The following is a 12,381-nucleotide window of genomic DNA, read 5'->3' as shown; positions in this document are numbered from 1 at the left end:
TTGGCTGGCCATATTACATCATCAGGGGTTATAAAAGGACAGGCACAGCCACGTTCGCCACACTGAAGCCATTGCACAGCACAGAGTCAACTCTTATTGGAGGGAGAAAATGTTTGTCCATAGAGTATTATATGCTTTGTGGTTCATGTTTATGGTACGCAACACTCCAAAGAAAGTGTTGAATTTTTTTCTGGATTTAGTTAGTCATTATTACCATAGTCATTATTATCAGTATTACGTGCTTTGTGGTACATTTCTGTGTTATATAATACTCCAAAATACGCTGTAAATTTTTTCTGGATTTAATTACAAATACATAGAGTATATTGTGCTCTGTGGTACATTTCGATGGTATAAAACACTTCAAAAAAGTGTTGCAACATTCTCTGGATTCAAATACTCATCCATAGAGTATTACATGCTTTTTGCAATTAGAAAATCCATAAGGTATAAACGAGGGGAGCTGTAAGTGTTGATGATGGTGCACGCAGACGCCGATGACGGAGGGCAGGTGCCACTATACCCATCCACAACACAAAGGTTCTTGTACCACTTTGCAGGGAGGCACAGTACACCACTTCTGAAATCAGAGCAGTGCAAATAGGGGGGCTGGATAGCAGATAACGCTTCTATCATGCTTGGCAGCACCATCCAGTCTTCCACACGGTCCAGCCTCGCCAACCAATATGGGAAGAAATTTCAGCACTCATATGTAAAATAATTGTTTAATCCAGTGAAATACAAACAGCAAACAGTCTGGATCACTTAATCCTTATCCTGATCCTCTTTCTTCCCTCCATATTGAATCCAAAGAGACTAGAGATCCCACAGTAGGACACTCCGGGAGCTCTTGACAACATCACTTCTTGATTGTGGCCTCTCACACTGAATGTTCCTAAAGGGACATGAAGAGATGCTGTTTAGTGATGCACAAAACTTAGAGCAGAAACAGCCACAAGAAGATTATAGTGGGGAACAGCAAATTTTGTTTAAGGAGGAAGATGATGATGAGACACAGTTGCCAATAAAGGGCCCATTACACACAGCGATCTTGCTGGCGAGATCGCTGATTTTGTGACACATCAGCGATCTCTCCAGTGAGATCGCTGTGTGTGACATCCAGCAGCAATCGCCCCCCCCCGCGGGGTATCGCTGATCGTGCTGGATCGTCCTGTCCCGTTTTTTCATCGCTGGTCTCCTGCTGGCCAGTGCACATCGCTGCGTGTGGATGGGATCGCTGGGACATTGTTAGCTGATCGCTGGTGAGCTGTCACATAGACCCGCGGGGCCCTTAGAAACCCAATGTTTACCCTAGATACCAGTGTGCACTGCAGGTAGGGCGGGAGGTGGAGGCAGAGCAGCGCACAGACCGGAGTAGCTCTGCTATCTGCTACTCCAGTCTGTCAGACCGGAGTAGCAGATAGCAGAGCTACGCTGGTCTGTCTGCGCCTTAGAAACCCGATGTTTACGTTGGTAACCAGCGTGCTCGCTGGTCCTGATCGCTGGAGGGGCTGTCTATGTGACAGCTCACCAGCGATCAGCTAACAATGTCTCAGCGATCCCATCCACGTTGGATCGTTGGTGGGATCGCTGGGACATTGTTATGTGTAACGGTACCCTAAGTCAAGTTGTTGTTAAATCACCAAGTCAGGAGGACTACGGTGTGGCAGTGAAAGATGAGGTGGTGGATGATGGTCACCGACCCAACCTGGCAATATGGCATGCAGAACAAGGCCAGCAGCACTGAGAGGGAAGGGCTTGGCAGCACTGAACCAGGCAGGAACAGGAAGTGGAGTAACCATAGTGAGAAGGCCATGCCAAGATCAGCAGGGACCTGACCACTAAGAGTCTAACCACCACCAGCATGATTAGGCACATGTCATCTAAGCACCCGGCTCAGTGTACCAAACACCTGAGTCCATGATGTGTGCCAGCAGGTGACACCACTGCCTCTTCCTCAGTGTTAGGTGTTTCCCAATCCCCGGTCCATAACACTGGCAAAGATGCCTCCACCTTGTATGTGCATATGACCTGGTAGCAAGGCAGGCCTTGAACTCAATGCATAAGAAAACAGAATGGGAGTACAAAATGAATAATGTGAAGTGGATTTTCCTGTGCCCATCCAGTATGTGGGTTCAAAGGCTTATTGGGGTGCATATGACTTGGTAGCAGGGCAGGCCTTGCTGTCAATGCATAAGAAAAGAGTTTGGAAGTGCAAAATGAATAATGTGAAGTGTTTTTTCTGGTGGCCATCCAGTATGTGACTTGAAAAGCTTATTGGGGTGCATGTAACTTTGGGGCAAGCCAGGCCTTGCATTCAATGCAACATTTTTTCTGGAAACCCTCCTGGACCTCTCGTGAAAGGGGTTTTGGGGTGTGTTGTAATTCTTGACAGCCCATCCACTCCCTGCATAGGCAATAACAGTTTAGGAGACCCACTGTTTATTAATGGCCCTTTAAGAAGATTAATGCCACCTGATGCCCTGGTAAAAATTGTCTCTGTGACTTTAAAAGTCCCTCCTTCATAAATGAAACAAGATGTGTCTGCTTATGTGTCACACACCACATGGCCAGCTAGGGTTGGTAAATGTTATAATGACATTTCCCAGAGAATCCATTTGTATTGGTTGAAAGCAATGTTAAAGTTAAAAAACACTTCAAAAACGCTGCGTCTGAACATAGCCCAAGTGGTGGAGGAACATTTTGGTCTGGGGTTAATTATTTTGCTTTATGTACAAGTCATTAACCTTCTCAGCAAAATCCGTTTTGGTATGTTTTTTGGTGACAATGGCATGAAACTCTGACAACATTGTTTAAAGCTGTAAACTAGGAGTCAGGAATGCTTCCAGGGGCAATCCCCATGATGTCCCCATGTCATTTGAGCAGTGTTTCCATCATTTTCAGACCTTTTAGACCCGGGGGGATCACGGTAAAAATGCTCGGGTCTCCCATTGATTTACATTGGGCTCGTTGTTCTGTCCGAGTACCCGAGTGTTCCAATTTGCTCTACCCAAACATTTTAGTGCTCACTCATCACTACTTTCTAGCTATCATCATTAAACAGAAGTGGGGAGGAGGAGAACTGTGCTGATCACCTATTGTGAATGGTACATGTGTCATCTACTGTACATATAGATGTCATCTGTTATTATAATCCCTGTTATTACAATCCTACTTTAATGTCATCTGGACAAAACAGGAAATATGACTCTAAATTAAACTTACTGGCCAGTGATAAATATTGCAAATATTCAGGTTTTTTTTTTAAAGATGAAAAACATTGATAAAAAACATTTGCAAAAAATGAACAGAATACACTTAAACATTTAAACATAGAAAACATTAATTAATCAAAAATTAACAATATGTCATTTTCTGTTGACACATTCCCTTCTGACATAGAAATCTTAACAAGATAGCCTCAATGCACATTAATGTCTATGTGTATAGTGATGTTTGAACGGGTTCCAATATAACCTTGTTTTTATATTTTCTTCCCACATTTAAAGTAAATACTGTCAAGTTAAATGGTATTTAACTAACTAGTTATTGTGAATATATGAACATAAGGTACAGCAATCAGCGCTTATGTAAATGATCACATCATAAATTTTATACTATCTAGTGCCATCCACTCTCACGAATAGTGCCACAATATTCACATAAGGATACAACTATAATTAATAAAGACCAACATTTTTTTCAACGGGAATTAAATTCTTCTCAAATTTTACAAAACTTTGTATTCTTCAAAATAATATTTTTTGCAAATTGCTCCACACGAATTCAGCAAAATAGCGGCCAGTTAGTCACCTTTTTGAGGAATCAAAGATCCAGAAAAAGGTTAAAAAATTGATATTCCTCTCTCCTATCTTACTGCCCTCTCTGCTCACTGTTTGGTAATCCACGCCTCTTATTTTCGCCGTCCCACACACTACATGAATATTTGGCCTGTTTTACTCTGGGTCGCAGTTGAGCCAACTAGGCCTTTGTCGCACGTTGTAATGGTGTGATGTCTTGACATGTGCCACACCGGCACAGCGAGCATGGATGTCAGAGCCTTAGGGCTCCGTCACACTTAGCGACGCACCAATGATCCCAACAACGATATGACCTTGTCAGGATCACTGGTGTGTCGCTACATGATCGCTGGTGAGCTGCCAAATAGGCAGCTTCACCAGCGATCAGCACCAGCGACGCGTGGGTATCAAGCACCGCACATCGCTTAGTTGCCCACTGTGTGCCTTAGTTACCAGCGCGCTGGTGCAGGGAGCTGGTAACCAAGGTACACATCGGGTTTCTAAGCGGCACGCGGCACTTAGAAACCCGATGTGTACCTTGGTTACCAGCTCCCTGCACCAGCGTGCTGGTAACTAAGGTACACATTGGGTTTCTAAGCGCTGCGCGCCACTTAGATACCCGATGTGTACCTTAGTTACCAGCGCCCAGCTCGCTGATCTCCCGCCTGCCACACGCAGCGATGCATGCTGGCCAGTGGGAGACCATTGATCAAAAAATGGTCCTGGCCATTCCAGGATGATCAGCGATACCCGGCAGGGGGTCGGTCGCTGGTAAGTGTCACACACAGTGATGTCGCTGGTGAGATCGCTGTTGCATCACAAAACTTGTGACTCAGCAGCGATCTCGCTGTGTGTGACGGGGGCTTTAGATAGCTGGAAGAGTGTCACAGGATGAAAAATATGTCTGCATTGATTAAGGCAAGTTGAAGAGGAGAGGAGGACTGGACTGTAGGGGCAACAGGACAGGTAAGGTGTCAGGTATTACTTTTTTTTATATTTTATATCATACTTTTAGTATGCTCAGAGGTTTGGAGAGGCACCATATCATAATAAGAAACATTACATTTCTATCTAAGAACTTTGATGCAAAACAAATTTCCCTGATGAATTTTCATGATTTAAAAAATTTGAATCCTGACAGATTCGCTCAACTCTATTAATTAATTTTCGAAACAAAAGTGGAGCTTTTAATTTAAAAGAATAGGTGGAGGTGACATTCAAGCATGTGACATCATGCTCCAAGCAAAGGAAGTGCTAGTAACAGAATAGTGAATAAAGTTAAAGAAATAACAAAATATGCTTGCAAGATGAGCTAAGTTTATGCATGTTTCCAGATTTATATTAACGAGGCTTACATTTTGTTTGCTTTTTCATGCCAATTAACAATGGCCAAAAGTATTAGGACTGACATTTTGTATATCAGTCCTAATATCAGCCATATTTCTGGTTGTTTATGCCAGCCACATTGTACATTGATTTATGTTAATTTCTGCTAAGCATTTCCCACTTTTCAAAAAGTTAAAATAGATTAAGAAAAATAATAATACGCATAGATTCGCTTAAAAGAGGCCCCAAATATTCTATTGTAACTCATTTTATAATGAAGCAATCTGAACAAAAACATATGCTAGATAACTTGACATTACATATAGCTGGGAAATTGCGTATAGCTGGGAAATAGCAAACCTAATTAAAATGCAGGCAGCTCCTTTAGAAGCAAAGGACCCATGCAGTGCCACAGAGGATGTCTGTTGTAAGTGATACTGAGATTTATAGATAGGACAGGTAATTCAGACAGGATACCTATTTTCTCTCCAGGATGAAGCTGCTATGGTTTATGTCTCTGGGGTCCAGATAGAGAGATTGGAATTTGCATAGATCTGATATTTATGGGACATACATTTTCAAGTTCAGGACTAATGGATTAAGAATATGCACATTTTCTCATAACTGTAACACTCGCTTATAAGCCTTAAATCAATGTGGGTGTAACTTCAGTGCTGATAAAAGGTCAAGGAAAATTATGACCTGTATTCTGTCTCAGAAGATACATATCAGTGCAAGCAGAATCCAACTTTCTGGACGTTTTCAATCAGATTGCTTCTATCTGCTAAGCTGTATCATCTCTGTAATCGGCGTAGTAAGTTTCTTTTGTTAATCCTGTTTATTTAATATAATTGTATATACTGTATTGTTTTGTCCTCTTTGAATATTTTTATATACATTGCCCATCATTCTGGATTAAATATAAAATGTAATAGTTCTGTTCCTTTTGTTCTGTAAACTGCACCCCAAACCCATTTGTTACCAGAACCAGACATCCAAACAACCTGTATAAAGGTGGCAGTGAGTAGGTCTTGGGTTATTGTGGAGCTAGCAGCGACTAAACAGGGATATATACACATAGTCCATACGTTGGAATCGGAGGTGTATATACCATACGCTCACTGTTAGCTTCCCAATAGTGGAAACAGCTGTAACTTCCTACATTATTCCTGGGTCAATTGCATAATTGTCTGGATGATAGAGGGCAGCAGAGGGCTATTCGTGACACAAAGATAACAGCATGGGTGGTTCAGTTATGACCCAACTGACTATGATCCTTGACAATTGGGGGCATCGGTGGGACTCTGCGAGGTCTGTTCAGTGTCATTCCTTGACACTCCTTTCATATTGCTTTGTTTAGATTGCTTCTTCCTAGTGAGAGGTATTACAGAATATTCAAGGCCTCTTTCGAGTGGATCTCGCTCTTTATTTAGTAGTGATTTAAATTATGAAGTAAAGTTTCTTGATATTTTATTGCAGCCTTAAGGCATTTTACAACTTTTCATTGCAGTTTACATCTTTTTTGTCATACATTTTTTGTGGAGGTTTTTTTTGTTATTTCAGTTCTTCTGCAAAACATTTTTTGAGAAAACACTTTTATAGCCAAACCTGCTACAAAACTAGCACAACCTTATAACAAAAAAAGTGACTAAGACATTGCAAATAATGGCCAATGTAAATAATTGCACTATGAGTCAAATTTATAAGAATTAATAAAAAAAAAAAAAAATATGAAAAAGTTTTCAAAATTGCCAGCTTAGAATATTTATGACATATCTGTTGTATATATTCAACATATATTCTTGTAAACATCCAAGTAATTATTCAGAAAAATACTAAAGTAATTTTCTTTACTAGGGGAAAAATGAGAGCACAAAGATGATGTTTGGTTTATATCTATGTATGAAGTTTTATAACTACAGTAGTTTAGTGCAGAAATCATTATGGCATTTACTGGCTCTTTAAAATTTTATAGAAAATTTGGCTAACTTTACACTAATTTGAATAAAAAACATAATAATATCAAACTTGGTTCAATAAATTTACAAATATTCATAAATATTCTGTTTTAAAATATGAAAAGAATTCTTATACAAATGAAAGCAAACCAAATGTGTTTCACACATTAAATTTGGTTTCTACATTAACATAAATATGTTACTAGAGATATTACAATTCATTTATTTGACTTGTGTAAGTGATAAATAAAAAAACAGCAGATGTATGATTTATGAATAAAAGAATTTACAAATGTTCTGATCATTTATATCTTCCCTTGTTATGATGCAACTGTGAATTATCTTAATTTAACATTCATAATGTGACTGCAGAACAGATGGTAAAAGTTTAAACTGACGTCCGTTAATACTGTCTATAGTTTTTATGGATTGTTTTCTCAAAGAAGATATTTGTTGATTGTGATGAATTGTGGGCTTCATTGAATGTTAACACACTAGCAGGAAACGTGGGATAATAGAACAGGGCTGGGATTAACTGGACACTCCTAATAACCTTTAAAAGTAAGATAGGAAAGTACCATTGTGGAGTCTTTCTTTAGAACATAAGCAAGAAAAAAAAAAGATTAAAAAGGATGTCTTCATTCTGATATATTAGCATGGACTTCTGAGTGAATTGATAAGAGTTCCTCAGTTCATATACTGTATCTAGCAGAAAAACTGAAGAGCTACTACAGAATGTCTCTCAATGCATTACACAAGCAGGTTGTAGATGTTAAGGAAGCACTACTCCCATCAAAGTTTTCATCCTCTTAATATATTGCAAACATCATATTATATAGCACTGTGTACTTACAATTTCTCATTTTGCCTTTCTACCCAGCTAATTCTTCTCTTTTCTCTGCTCTATGTAGAAACAGGATGTCTCTTTTCCCTGCTTGAGTAATTCCAGTATTCAACTCCTGACCCAGCTTCTCCGCTCCTCTCCCCTGGGTAGAAAGGCAAAGTGAGCAATTGTAAGTACACAGTGTCATATAATATGATGACTGCAATATATGAAGAGGACAAACATTTTAATGACAGTGCTTCTTTAATGGGGTTGTGTAATGCCTAATTTCCCCTCTGGTAGTGCTGCAGTAACATTTTGTACTTTTTAAATGATTGCTGAGGGACCCTACAGTGAAACACCCAGTGTTTGGCTTATAATCATGGAATGCATCTAGCATTATAGCATTTCTCTGAATAAAGCTAAATGCAAACTCTGGACACCTTGGGGCATTTAAATCTTTCTCCACATGCAATAGGTGATGTAAATGACTTGCTTATAGTGAGCACACTTCTTGAAACACAGTCACACTAATTAAAGGCAATAAATAACAGGTGATAGAAGCAGCAATGGTTGGTAATTAAGAAGAACCATCCAAATGTATTTGATAATAATCTGCAGAAATTCACATTATTTATAGTGGAATAATGCAGTTTATCTACCATAACATTTAGTCCTGCTGTTGCTACACCATTTGTTCTCTCAAAGACAAACTCTTTGAAGACAATGCATGGTTTCAATCATCTTGGGGGTGCTGCAGCAGATCATGCTTTTGCAGTTACCTATCTAAGCTTTGAGTGTGGAATTGGAAGCAGTCTCTGTCCTCATATTTTACTTGTTTCATTCTCACTCTGTCACCTCTGTTTTTCTTCTAGAGGTTCTCTTCTGTCCTCAACACCAACCTTCATGGTTCTCTGACTCTAGCGCTATGCAGAGACTACACTCTGGCAGAGCCCAAAAACTGCTCTCTTGAAATCTTCTGGTCAAGTCCTACAACTTTTACACTGGCATGCCATTTTGCATTATATCTACCACCTTTGATAGGTCACTGTGTTTGCACACTTCAACAACACAGCGCTTATTTGGTTGTACACTAAAAATTATTAAAAATAGTTTTTCTTAGATCCATATTCTGTGGCACTTTAGTAGTTTACCTTCTTTGCCCAATCCTCATATACACTACTGTTCAAAAGTTTAGGGTCACTTAGAAATGTCCTTATTTTTTAAAGAAAAGCACAGTTTTTTCCAATGAAGCTAACATTAAATGATTCAAAAATACACTCTATACATTGATAATGAGGTAAATGACTATTCTACCTGCAAATGTCTGGTTTGTAATGCAATATGTTCATAGGTGTATAGAGGCCCATTTCCAACAACCATCACGCCAGTGTTCTTATGGTACTTTGTGTTTGCTAACTGTGTAAGAAGGCTAATGGATGGTTAGACTACCCTTGAAAACCCTTGTGCAAGTATGTTAGCACAGCTGAAAACAGTTTGGCTGATTAGAGAAGCTAGAAACTTGACCTTCCTTTGAGCTAGTTGAGAATCTAGAGCATTACATTTGTTGGTTCCATTAAACTCTCAAAATGGCCAGAAAAAAAGAACTTTCATGTGAAACTCGACAGTCTATTCTTGTTCTTAGAAATGAAGGCTATTCCATGTGAGAAATTGCCAAGAAACTGAAGATTTCCTACAAAGGTGTTGTCACGATGACCCGTCCTGTGTGACGTGACCCGCAGGCCGGTAACTGTAAACAACAAGACGCGGCACGTGATACTGTCCTGTGTGACACGGCCCGCAGGCCGGTAACTAAAACAACAAGACACGGGGAAAGGGGAAACAGTTACAACGGTGGGCTCTGCTCCTAACGTTCCCTATGCTGGTTCCGCACTGGTGCCGATCAGGAACCTGTCGCCCTAGCACACCCTACACCTATCCCTTGCTAGGGAGCTGGGTGGCCCAGGCACTGGCCCCACCGCTGAACTAATACACCCATTGTAAGTCTATGGGTGCGCATATGTGCGCATTGGCATGCTCATGTATGCGTTTTTTTGCGCATGCGTTTTTTGTTGACCATTGGTTAGACAATGGAAATTAGGGGTTTGGGTTAGAGTTAGGGTTAGTTAAGGGGGTTTAGGGTTAGGGTTAGTATGGTTTGGTTAAGGGTTAGGGTTTAGGGTTAGTTAGGGTTTAGGGTTAGGGTTTGGGTTAGGGTTAGTAGGGCTTGGTTAAGGGTTAGGGTTAGTATGGTTTGGTTAAGGGTTAGGGTTAGTATGGTTTGGTTAAGGGTTAGGGTTAGTAAAGTCATGGCTTGGGTTAGTGTTAATCCTAACCCTATCTTGATTTTTTTGGTGAGGCCAACTAATGTTGGAAAAAAACACAAACACGGTAAAAACGCACTAAAAACGCATACAAACGCATAAAAGTGCTGTTTTTTTCATGCATGCGCATAAAAATGCTTGAAAAAAGCGCAGCATTTGTATGCGTTTGTATGCGTTTTTTCCATGCATTTTTTTGCGGGAAAAACACGCTGCAAAAAAAAGCAAGTGTGAAAGTAGCCTAAGGAAAAACACAAACAGGGAAACACCACGTAGCTTTACTCTGTTGCACTTGCTTCTGGCAACAGAGTCCACCACCAGAATGCAGCTCTCCTCCTGAATCGCTGTCACCAAGCTCTGTCAGAGCTACAAGGAAATCCCCTTTGACTCCTTCCACACCAGGGCTAAGATAGTTCTGCAAGGAACGCTCTCCAGCTCCTTCCTCCACCAAGGATGGTTGAAATGAACACTATCACCAACACTGATTGCAACACCTGTGACTCTTTCATAGCAGAGCCAGAGCAATCACACCTGCATTATAATCATGTGCACTTAACTAAAGAAACAAGAGTGCAATGATGCTCACCACCACCGGGGGCAAGCTTAGAACAAACGACACCAAGTGCAATAATCCTAATGGCCACCAGGGGCAAAAAACAAACTTAAGCACAGCTTAAGAAAAAAAGTTACCTGTGCTTTTTATCAGTCCTGATCCAGCATGGATCATGACAGGTGTGTACTACTCCCTTCAGAGGAGAGCACAAGCAGGCTCTAACCAGAGTAGAAAGAGATGTGGGAGGCCCTGCTGCACAACTGAGAAACAAGACAAGTACATTAGAGTCTGTAGTTTGAGAAATCAACGCCTCACAGGTCCTCAACTGGCAGCTTCATTAAATAGTACACGTAAAACGCCAGTGTCAATGTCTACAGTGAAGAGGCGACTCCAGAATGCTGGTCTTCAGGGCAGAGTGGCAAAGCAAAACCATACCTGGGACTGACTAATAAAAGGAAAAGATTAATATGGGCAAAAGAAAACAGACACTGGACAGAGGAAAATGGGAAAAAAGTGTTATGGACAGACGAATCCAAGTTTGAGGTGTTTGGATCACACAGAAGAACATTTGTGAGACGCAGAACAACTGAAAAGATGCTGGAAGAGTGCCTGACGCCATCTGTCAAGCATGGTGGAGGTAATGTGATGGTCTGTGGTTGCTTTGGTGCTGGAAAAAAGTGGGAGATTTGTACAAGGCAAAAGGGATTTTGAATAGGTAAGGCTATCATTCCATTTTGCAACACCATGCCATACCCTGTGGACAGCACTTGATTGGAGCCAATTTTAGCCTACAACAGGACAATGACCCAAAGCACACCTCCAAATTATGCAAGAACTGTTTAGGGAAGAAGCAGGCAGCTGGTATTCTATCTGTTATGGAGTGGCCAGTGCAGTCACCAGATCTCAACCCCATTGATTTGTTGTAGGAGCAGCTTGACCGTATGGTACGCAAAAAGTGCCTATGAAGCCAAACCAACTTGTGGGAGGGGCTTCTGGAAGCATGGGGTGAAATTTCTCCAGATTACCTCAGCAAATTAACTGCTAGAATGCCAAAGGTCTGCAATGCTGTAATTGCTGCAAAGGGAGCATTCTTTGACGAAAGCAAAGTTTGAAGGAGAAAATTATTATTTCAAATAAAAATCTTTTTTTCGAACCTTGTCAATGTCTGGACTAGATTTTAAATTCATTTGGCAACTCATTTGATTAATAAAAGTATGAGCTTTCATGGAAAACACAAAATTGTCTGGGTGACCCCAAACTTTTGAACGGTAGTGTAGATTGTGGCTAAACGTGTATATTAATGAGCATGAAAGGTTTGTGACTACTCTATCTATAAATGTCAGAATTGCTATATGTTGCATGCATGGTCAATGTAACTGGATCATCGTTTAGGCACATCCAGTTTTCTATTGGCCATTATGCGTGTCAGCATATACCTTTTCACGATCTATGTTTGGCCATTTTTCAATTTAATGCATATATATATTTTTTCATTTTTCATATTGAACTTAGTATCGGGCAATCATGGAGGCTTTTAGGTATGTACTGTACTTTTTGTACAGTTTTTTAAAACAAGTATTAGTGACACCATTATTTATTA

The 12,381-nt window shown here is 40.3% G+C and overlaps 1 long non-coding RNA gene across 1 annotated transcript in view; it reads right to left on the bottom strand.

Annotated features, from left to right (window-relative positions):
• Positions 1-286: 286 nt before the first annotated feature.
• The window catches only part of LOC141089926 (uncharacterized), a 184,495-nt gene continuing 172,400 nt past the window's right edge, over positions 287-12,381 (bottom strand). Inside the window, exon 2 of the long non-coding RNA XR_012232381.1 lies at positions 287-895. This is a non-coding gene — a long non-coding RNA (uncharacterized lncRNA). The remainder of the gene's footprint in view (positions 896-12,381) is intronic.

This window comes from Dendrobates tinctorius, unplaced genomic scaffold (assembly GCF_039654945.1).
Source record: "Dendrobates tinctorius isolate UK_male_01 unplaced genomic scaffold, ASM3965494v1 ptg000003l, whole genome shotgun sequence".
NCBI lineage: Eukaryota > Metazoa > Chordata > Amphibia > Anura > Dendrobatidae > Dendrobates > Dendrobates tinctorius.
The sequence above is the reverse complement of the archived record's forward strand: the minus strand, read 5'-3'. Positions and strand labels throughout refer to the sequence as shown.